Source organism: Littorina saxatilis, linkage group LG6, assembly GCF_037325665.1.
Source record: "Littorina saxatilis isolate snail1 linkage group LG6, US_GU_Lsax_2.0, whole genome shotgun sequence".
Classification (NCBI taxonomy): Eukaryota; Metazoa; Mollusca; class Gastropoda; order Littorinimorpha; family Littorinidae; genus Littorina; species Littorina saxatilis.
This window is the reverse complement of record NC_090250.1, coordinates 13,519,235-13,530,343: the sequence shown is the minus strand read 5'-3', so window position 1 is coordinate 13,530,343 and position 11,109 is coordinate 13,519,235. Positions and strand designations below refer to the sequence as shown.

Genomic DNA, 11,109 nt, shown 5'->3' with positions numbered 1-11,109 from the left:
CAAACTGGTGTCCAAAGATAGGGCTTACATTGCCCTGTATAGCATACATAGCTAAGGTTGCCATTCTCGATAACTTCAGAAAAAAAATGCGAAAATGTGAAAAATGGTCGTTTTTAAGACAACAATTACGGCCCCTGTGACCTTGAACTTGAAGTGAGGTCAAGTTACCGCATATGTTTTTTGAGATCTTGTAACTATACACCATCAGGCCACATCAGGTGTTGATAGACTTAATAGTGTCCAAGAAATATCCAACGTTAAAGTTTTCCGGACGGACGGACGGACGGACGGACGGACGCCGGGACGGACGGACAACTTGGGTGAGTACATAGACTCACTTTTGCTTCGCATGTGAGTCAAAAATTAGTGTACTCCACACATCATTCAAACCTCCCAAATACTGGATTGGTTTAAGTTCAGGCATGGGAACCGGAAAACATCAACAAGTCGCGTAAGGCGAAAATACAACATTTAGTCAAGTAGCTGTCGAACTCACAGAATGAAACTGAACGCAATGCCATTTTTCAGCAAGACCGTATACTCGTAGCATTGTCAGTCCACCGCTCATGGCAAAGGCAGTGAAATTGACAAGAAGAGCGGGGTAGTAGTTGCGCTAAGAAGGATAGCACGGTTTTCTGTACCTCTCTTTGTTTTGACTTTCTGAGCGTGTTTTTAATCCAAACATATCATATCTATATGTTTTTGGAATCAGGAACCGACAAGGAATAAGATGAAAGTGTTTTTAAATAGATTTCGACAATTTAATTTTGATAATAATTTTTATATATTTAATTTTCAGAGCTTGTTTTTAATCCAAATATAACATATTTATATGTTTTTGGAATCAGAAAATGATGGAGAATAAGATGAACGTAAATTTGGATCGTTTTATAAATTTTTTTTTTTTTTTTTTACAATTTTCAGATTTTTCATGACCAAAGTCATTAATTATTATTCATCTATTGACTACGTCACTACATAGTCACGTGAGTATTGTGCGCGCATGAGCAAGAAGTCAATTGGCGGTAAGAGCTTGAAGGTAATGGACGAGCTGTTCCACACCATGGATTAAATCGTGGTTCATCGAACTGGTTTTGTGCAGGACTAATTCTTTTTCGACGTTTTGTGTTTGGAATTCGTTTGTACGGTGAGTTGCCCCTTTTTTCATAAATGACAGTGATTTAAATCGTTGAGGGCTTGTGACCGGTTCCACCTGTGTTGTGTGTCGGAAATGAATGATAATGAGAAAGCCGGGCCTGCTGAGTCAGGAGATAGACCTAATCCGAAGCCAAGCTCGGAACAAGCGAATCAACAAATTATCCAAGATTTGATGCAACAATTAGATGCCAAGTGGGAAAAGAGGTTCGCTGCCCTCTCGAACCCCACGCTGCTGAGCCAGCAAAGTAGGTTACAGGCACAGACAGGCCCTGAGTTGGTCGAATCACAGTCTGAAAAGCCTCAAGGTTGCAAAAGAAAGGGGGCTAGTGCTCCTAATGCAAAGAAGGGCAAGACGCTCATGAAAAAGCGCAAGGTCGAATCGAATCAGCCTGAGAGCAATGGGGATTCTGAATCTGATAGTCATTATCGCTCAGACTCGTCTGATGGAGAAATCCTTGTTGAGGATGACGTACTCTCGATAGTCTGTTCGGACGAAGATTTGATGAAAGAAATTGATGGTGAACTAGACCGAGAAGAAATCACTGCTGACGCAGTAGCCTCCTCAATGGCGGATTTGATTGATAAACGGTTTGCCAAAGGACTGGGCGAAGAAAAGTTCGCTGAGAGGATAGATCTATACCCAAGGCCCATCAACTGTCAGAAGTTGCAAGTGCCAAAAGTAAACACTGAAGTGTTGCCCGTGAACGCAAAAAAGGCGGACCTGAAGCTAGCCTCTATCCAACGCGCTGTGATAAAAGCCGCGACTGCAGTGAAGTCATCCACGCAGGCACTTTTTAAAGCGCAGAGAGAAAAGTCAATGAAAGACGGGAAAACCGGTAAACCCATTGTCAAAGCTAACTCGGATGCGCTCGCTATGCTTGGGCATGCCAGCAGAGAGCTCTCCCTAAGACGTCGCTATGCGCTACGCCCACACCTCCCAAAACACATGATAGGGCTGTGTTCGGACTCGGTGCCAATTAGCAGCCAACAGTTGTTCGGTGACAATTTGTCAAACTCGCTAAAGGAGGCCAAAGAGCTCGACAGATATGCACAGAGGACAGGTGCGAATGTGGATAGACGAGGGTTCAACTTCAAACCGTGGAAAAACAATGGTCGAAAGCCTTTTTTAGGCATGAGACAGCCGCAGTGGCAGAACAGATTTCAGAGTCAGAAGAGGCAGTTTGGGGGAAAGAACAGTCAGAGAGCGCAGTTCCCCAGGAGAAACTAAATGACGATGCTGTCACTTCTCAGGTGAGAGAACTATCTGTATGTCTCTCCTCTTTGCTCACAGATATAAAGATGGAGACCTCTCTCTTTCAAAGTGGTAGAATAAAGCAGTTCTTGGACATCTGGAAATCATTAACCTCAGATCCTGAAATCATTCAAACCGTGTCTGGTGTTCACCTTGAGTTTAATAAATCTAGATCAACACCTAGATCTAGTCCATTTAAAAACCAACCTTTGTTGAACAAACAGGAAGTGAAAGTAATTGATTCAGAGATTCAAAAGCTGAGTGCAAAAGGAGTGATAGAGCAGTGCGAATTTGAACCGGGGCAGTTTGTTTCACCTGTTTTTACACGGCCAAAGAAAGATGGCACACACAGGATGATTCTTAACCTAAAGTGTTTGAACAGAGACATAGCTTACCATCATTTTAAGATGGAAACGCTACAAGCTGCTGCGTTGAAATTGGTGACGCAAGACTTTCATGGCTTCCATAGACCTGAAGGATGCATACTATTCTGTACCAATCTTTGAAGGCCACAAAAAGTTTTTGAGGTTTGAATGGGATGGTAAGATGTGGCAGTTTAATTGCATGCCAAATGGTCTCGCACTTGCTCCACGCAAATTTACAAAATTGTTGAAGCCTGTGTTTGCTACCTTGAGAGAGAAAGGTCATCTGTCCACCGTTTTTCTGGATGATTCTCTGTTACTTCCTGAGACAAGACTAGCATGTATGCAAAATGTGATTGATACAGTGCAACTATTGCGATCAGTTGGTTTCATTGTTCACCCAGGAAAGTCAGTGCTTGAGCCCAGCCATTGTGTTCAGTATCTTGGGGTAATCATAGATTCAAAGCAGATGATTACCACTCTTACACCTGATAGGAGTGCAGACCTGCTTTCGTGTTGTAAGACTGCAATGTCCAAACTCTCAATGACAATACGATACTTAGCCAAAGTCATAGGGAAAATTGTAGCGGCATTCCCTGCAGTGAAGTATGGGCCTCTATACTACAGACAGCTTGAAAAGGAGAAAAAAGCAGCGCTTGCTAGCAGTAAAGGGGATTTTGATTGTTGCACGAGTCTGTCTTTTTCTGCAAAGTCAGAACTACAGTGGTGGATAGATAATGTGTCGGCTTCTTACAACAACATACACCAGTCTGCACCAGATATCACTCTTTCTTCTGATGCTAGTCTCACAGGTTGGGGCTGTGCACTTGGAGACGCACAGTCAGGTGGTTTATGGCTGCCTGTTGAAACACAGTTCCATATTAATTACCTTGAGTTAAAAGCGGCATACTTTGCACTGCTGTGCTTTCAGGATCAACTTATTGGTAAGCATGTGCGCATTCTTGTTGACAATACCACGGCTGTTGCCTGTATCAATCACATGGGTACTAGTCATTCGGATACGTGTGACTCTATTACCAATACAATGTGGCTGTGGTGCATCACTCATGATATCTGGCTAAGTGCAGCTCATATTGCAGGGAAAGATAACACTGCTGCTGATTCTGAATCAAGGAAAATAAATCTGGATACAGAGTGGAAGCTGGATGAGACAGTATTAACTCAGGCTCTCAGTTCTTTGCAGGTGAAGCCTACTATTGACTTATTTGCATCCAGGTTAAACAAACAAATGGACAGGTATGTGTCCTACAAGCCAGACCCAGAAGCATTTGCTGTAGATGCTTTTTCCATGAACTGGGGAAATGTTGAGTTTTATGCATTTCCTCCTTTCAGTGTTATCACACAAGTTCTCATGAAGATTCGTCAAGATATGGGCATTGGAGTGGTGGTGGTTCCACGCTGGACGACGCAGGTTTGGTGGCCTCTGCTCAACAATCTCCTGATCCAGGAACCAGTGGAGATGGAAGGGAAGGAACTCTTGACGCTACCTTCTCACCCGGGCATACTGCACCCTCTTCATCGTTCCCTTCGACTTCTGGTATGCAATATATCAGGGAACGCTATCTCCAGGAAGGCTTCTCACAACGTGCTGCAGACCTGATGATTCAGTCTTTCAGATCATCGACTCAAGCTGTGTATAACTGCTATATTTCAAAATGGCGATCTTATGCTTCAGAGAATAGTTTTGATGCTGACATAGCTTCACCTGCAAGAGTAGCTAACTTTCTTGCTTCGCTGTTTGACGCTGGAGCAGGTTATAGTACTGTCAATTCTGCCCGTAGTGCGTTGTCAGCTTACTTACCCATGCTATCGGGTCAGACGATAGGAAGTCATCCAGTTGTGTGCAGAGTGATTAAAGGTGTTTTTGAAGAAAGACCTTCTTTCCCTAAGTATACTGACACCTGGAATGTGAATGTTGTATTAGACTATTTTGACAAGCTTCATCAACTGCATGAACTTTCTTTGAAGGAACTGACACTGAAAACGTGTATGTTAGTAGCTTTAGTCACAGGTCAAAGGGGACATGCTCTACATTCTTTAATGGTGGATGATATCAGAGTTTTTGATCAGAAGTGTGTGATAGTGTTTTCAAGCAAGCATAAGACTACTAAACCTGGGTTTCACACAGAACCTGCTGAAATACTCGAATTCACAGATAATGAGAAACTCTGTCCTGTACGTCACTTGAAGAAATATTTGACTGTAACTAAGCCCTTAAGGAAAGGGAAGCAACTCTTCATCAGTTATTCAAAACCTCATTGTGCTGTAGGAAAACAGACTTTTTCCAGGTGGATCAAAGCTGTGTTACGGAGTGCTGGCATAGACACAAAGAAATACACAGCACATTCCACACGAAGTGCGAGTTGTGCAGCAGAAAAGAGAGGTGTGCCCTTGAAAACTATACTCAAAGCTGGTAGTTGGGCAAGTGACAGAGTGTTTGTTAAGTTCTACAAGAAAGATGTTTCTGTTTCAAATTTTGGTCAGATAATTCTTGATGGTTACTTTGAGAATAAAAGTTAGAACTCTTTAATTGTCTGATTGAGTGTGAGTTCACATAGACTGTTTCTGAAGTCTCACGTGACTACGTAGTGACGTAGTCAATAGATGAATAATAATTAGAAAATTAAACTAGACTTACGCTAGGAAGTTGAAGTTTAATTGAAATTATTAAGAGTCTATTGACAGGAACGGAGGAGTTACGTCCCTCCCTTGTCAGTAGATTTATGATGATTCAATAAACTGACCCTCCCTATAAGTCGTCAGTCTAGTGACCACACACAGCTCTTAACATTGACTTCTTGCTCATGCGCGCACAATACTCACGTAACTCCTCCGTTCCTGTCAATAGACTCTTAATAATTTCAATTAAACTTCAACTTCCTAGCGTAAGTCTAGTTTAATTTTCTAATTAATTTTTAAGCCACCAAGCTGAAATGCAATACCGAAGTCCGGGCTTCGTCGAAGATTACTTGACCAAAATTTCAACCAATTTGGTTGAAAAATGAGGGCGTGACAGTGCCGCCTCAACTTTCACGAAAAGCCGGATATGACGTCATCAAAGACATTTATCCAAAAAATGAAAAAAACGTACGGGGATTTCATACCCAGGAATTCTCATGTCAAATTTCATAAAGATCGGTCCAGCAGTTTAGTCTGAATCGCTCTACACACACACACACACACAGACACACACACGCACATACACCAGGACCCTCGTCTCGATTCCCCCCTCTACGTTAAAATATTTAGTCAAAACTTGACTAAATATAAAAAGGAGGAAAATAATGCCGGGACTGCTATAGGCGGTCAGGGGGCGTTGCCCCCTGAAGCTGAGGGTTTTTGGCATTTTCCACACCTAAAACGTGCACCAGGAGACACCATAACTTTACAAAACAGTGCACTTGAAGCTGCAGTAACTTCTCACCAATGTGTTCAAAATCGTTAACAGAGAGCTCCACTGTGTGTTCGTTTTAGACTTTGCCTTTCGTCAACCAGATCGAAGTCTTCACTCTCTCCTCAAGCCAACCAAAATTCCATTTGTTTTTCACACTTGAGTCGATTCCGGCCGCAAGGGCCTTATCGCTTTTCGTAATTCGTCGATGCATGGTGACCAAAATGGCGCGTGGTCTACAAACTGCATGATCCGTAAAAACAAAGAAAGCGCTCGGAAATCTTCAGCAAATTCCGGAACAAGCATAACACCACTTGCTCGGCTGTTTCCGACAGCATTCTTATCATCCTCGGGTTCTACTCGGCAAATTTCATACAAGCAACATTCAGTCCAAATAATACGCCAATTGAGAATAAACTATCGCCGATGGAAGCTGTTACGCGGATGAAAGTACCCCCCCCCCCCCCCCCCCCCAAATTTTCTTAACGGATTTACACCGATCTCAGAAATGACCCTGGGGCTCACCAAAAAGGCGGATTTCCGCCAAACGGCGGAAGATTCTCTTGCCTGTAAGTTACGATTGTGAAGAAAAGTAGTCTATGAATTTGTTTGATCGTATTTATTTTCCACCGACCGTACTGATCGTATTTTAGACAATCAGGCGTACAAAATACGCCAAAATCGTATGGGTTCCCAGGTCTGTACATGCATGTACTTCCCCATGCAAATACAGTGTAAGTGTAACTTTGTAAGAGTACAACTCCTTTACAAGACACACTCAAAGCCAGACACTTTCCATCTACTCACCTGTTTTGTGTTCTTTCTGGCATGTCTTCCAGCGCTTCTGATGTAACCTTGAAAAAACAATAGTAATAATGTATACATACATACATAAGGATAAATTGTGGTTTGTACAACTCAGGCTAACTTCAAACCAAATGTATTTAGTTCAATTTTGCTTGATGAAGACATGGGTGAAACCTAGGAAAATCAAATTGACTGAAATTTTTTGAGGCAGGGGTCCAGGGACCGCCCAAGCCCTGGCGGGGTTAGGGGGTCCAGGGGGGCAACGCCCCCCGGCCGAAAACGAATTTTTGCATTATTCATTGTGATTTTGTGGCCTTTCCTGGCAAAAAATACACTATCATGCAGGTCAAAAAATACCTTCAGATTCTAATGATATGGTAACAAAAGGGCAAAGCCCATACGACTCACATGCTTTACACATTTTTCCTACCAAAATACATGTGACCTTGACCCAAGGTCACGGTCATCCAAGGTCATCCAAGACAAAGCTGTTAATTCAAGACATAGGAAGTACAATGGTGCTTATTGGCTCTTTCTACCATGAGATATGGTCACTTTTAGTGGTTTACTACCTTATTTTGGTCACATTTCATAAGGGTCAAAGTGACCTTGACCTTGATCATATGTGACCAAATGTGTCTCATGATGAAAGCATAACATGTGCCCCACATAATTTTTAAGTTTGAAACAGTTATCTTCCATAGTTCAGGGTCAAGGTCACTTCAAAATATGTATACAATCCAACTTTGAAGAGCTCCTGTGACCTTGACCTTGAAGCAAGGTAAACCAAACTGGTATCAAAAGATGGGGCTTACTTTGCCCTCTATATCATATATAGGTGAGGTATTGAATCTCAAAAACTTCAGAGAAAATGGGGAAAATGTGAAAAATAGCTGTTTTTAGGCAACATTTATGGCCCCTGCGACCTTGACCTTGAAGCAAGGTCAAGATGCTATGTATGTTTTTTGGGGCCTTGTCATCATACACCATCTTGCCAAATTTGGTACTGATAGACTGAATAGTGTCCAAGAAATATCCAACGTTAAAGTTTTCCGGACGGACGACTCGGGTGAGTACATAGACTCACTTTTGCTTCGCATGTGAGTCAAAAAGGGTAAACAAAATCAAAACAATTCACAGAAGTAATCATTTTTCTTTTGTATCCTTGCACACTTGCATCTTCCAACACAACGACACAATTGATAACAATTAACATTGACAACAGCCATACTACATGAAATAGAAAGTGAACAACTGAACAACTGAAATAAAAGTTCGAAATATTTAATTATAAGAAGCAAACATTGCCAGACAGGCATTGAATTAAATGATGAAACAGAATGTCACACATGCAAACAGCATGATGTAGCACTGCACAAAGTAGCAACTAAGCAGTAGCATCTCTTATAGTGCAAAGTTCTCAAAGAAAAGCACTTGAGTTTCAAGCACCAAACTTATCACACACAGTTTTAGTTTCATGAACTCCAACCCGGGCAAACTGCAACCGGTTCACTATAGCAGTTCGAAAACGCGTTCCGCAAGTAGTTTCGGTTTATATAAAAAAAAAATATTAAAAAAAATTAAAAAATAAAAAAAAAATTTTTTCAAAATTGCAGATTGACGGAATTTCTGTCAGAATTATTTTCAGATTGACGGATTTCAGTCAATTGACGGGCTACTTTCACCCATGTGAAGAGTAAGAATGGCAAATATTGTTTACAATTCAATGATTTTTTTCCTCAATCATGCAGGATCATCTGCTTGTTCTTGGGGTGCAAGTAAAATGGAAAGAGAGAACAAGTTATTCTTAATCGAGTACAGTCAATGTCAATACAGTCGCGACCGCTGTGATTCGAGAATTGTTAAAAGGGAGGAAGTGGGGGTCCCAGGTCCAGGGCTAAGGGGGCCCAGGACCCCCCTTCAGAAAAAAGAAAGAGAGAGAGAGAGAGAGAGAGAGAGAGAGAGAGAGAGAGAGAGAGAGAGAGAGAGAGAGAGAGAGAGAGAGAGAGAGATAGAGAGAGAAAGAGAGAGATAGATGATTAAATGACAGTTTCTGAGCTCAGGTGGCCCTAGATTGCAGCATTGTGCTTCCTGTTTTGAGTGCAGATGTGATAGTTCCGTCTGATGACATGCTAACCCTGTTTCGATTTAGTTGTTCTGATTTGTTGTCGATTTTATCGCGGGAACATTGATTTTGCGAATTTGATTTTGGGGGGTGTCTGTGTTGTAGGTTCCACTGTATCGACACTACGTCATGTCAATTCAATCTGTTTTCTGAATAAGTTAGGGGAATAAACGGCCTTTCCAGTCATATAATTGGTTTTACGATCAACAGCCTCATCAGAAAGATCTGCACTCAAACGCATCTGTGAAGTTTTTTATGAGAGTAGTGTAGAAGTGTGCGAAGTTTCGAAGCTCCTGCTGCAATAATGTCCGAGAAAACCCCAACGTTAAAGTTTTTCTCTTCGGACAGCCAGCCTGACGGCCTAACACTCCTCATTACATAGACTCACTGATTATTCAGGTGAGCCAAAAACTGACAATAGCATAAGACCAATACTTGCAAATGTGCATGAAGAATGCATAATCAAGCTGACGGAAGTAAAATAATACCATCAATATGCACTGCTGGAAAAAGATAAACGCACCTGCGAGTAAATGGTGAAAATTGCTTCTGGCAGGAGCACTCTCACGATGAAGTCCATATTCTGAGAAAAAAAATGGTATTCAAAGAAAGACATTTCCATAAGTGTTCCATGGTGGTTCTTGATGACATTATCTCTATGTGCATGGACAAATAATTCATTATTAAAGACACGATACACAGTATTGAGCCCACTGATAAACTCGCTCTCCTTCTGCCCATAATGCAAGTACAGTAGGAAGCCAACCATCTGTGTGTGTAATTATAATGCATTAATACAGGTTTTCAAGGGTAAAATATCTTTTAACTCTTCAGTTTTCATCCAAAGCTATACAAATGGGACCTCAACCCACTGCACCAAGCCATTAATCACCTTACAAAACATCACAAAATGTTCACATAAAAAATTTACCTGAATGTTATTTTCATTTTCATTTGGCACAGATTTCTTTAAAATCTTGCAACCATGCCTGTTGATTTCATATAAAAAATCTCCAACATTGAAAAGTGGAAGAGCAAAGTCGCTCTCTTAGTCTCTAGCAACTCAAGTTACCCTTTTTTATCTTATTCTCCAACGCCAAAACAAGTGAAAAAAACGTGCAAACTAGAGAGAAAAAAAATGACATAACTTCACACTTGAGAACAAAATGACATAACTCTAATTTCTTCATATAAATCATTTTCTAATGCCCTGAAAAAACCGTGGCAGATAAAAAAAAATCTAAGCTTTCAGTCTCTAATTAGCAGAAATTTATCTTCCACTCTGTCAATTTTTGATCATGTATAAAGAAAACATTATTTTTTTAGATCTGTAAGTAGCAGAAGAAACTTTAGCCGATGCTTATCAATAACATAAACATATTTCTAGGAATATTTTTCGGCCAAACTTTCAAGAATAATATAATTCAAGTGTATTATTGCTTCAACATTAATGCCTTACCACAAATTAATCATTTTGATTAGCTGGCTCCTTTAAGTTTAAAATATAAAGCAATGCCTCGATTCATGCATCACACTGCAATAAAAGCATACCTTGAAAGCCAGCACAGGGAACATAGACATCAGTGTGTCCATCATGACGTGTTCTTGGTCATCTGGCAGCAGCGCCAGCCCATTGTCAATGTCAAGCGAGCCTGCAAAAAAAAAAAATGCACATGCAAAGTTTCCAGTCACGAAAAGGAAACTTCATAGAATCATAAAATAAATTAACAATGATAACATCTTCCGATTTGCAAACCCATTTATTTTAGAAGACAACCCAGATATCTTGTGGGCAGTAATTGTTAAACAGGAATCACCATTTTCCGTGAACCCAACGAACAAGTTTAACTGTACTTCAGTAAACACAAATTGCACCGAAACACAACAATGCGTACCATAATAAACTATACCAACACCACCCCCAGCTCTCTGATTTCTTTTGGTAGTACATTTTCATCACACCATCGTGGTCAGTTTCAGTCACAAGCAAAAG

At 40.9% G+C, this 11,109-nt stretch overlaps 1 long non-coding RNA gene across 1 annotated transcript; it reads right to left on the bottom strand.

The window, feature by feature from the left end:
• Positions 1–6,986: 6,986 nt before the first annotated feature.
• Positions 6,987–10,814, bottom strand: LOC138968144 (uncharacterized). The gene is made up of 3 exons (XR_011456086.1): positions 10,668–10,814; positions 9,640–9,699; positions 6,987–7,038 (listed from the first exon to the last, which is right to left on the bottom strand). It is a non-coding gene; the product is annotated as an uncharacterized lncRNA (long non-coding RNA).
• Positions 10,815–11,109: the final 295 nt, after the last annotated feature.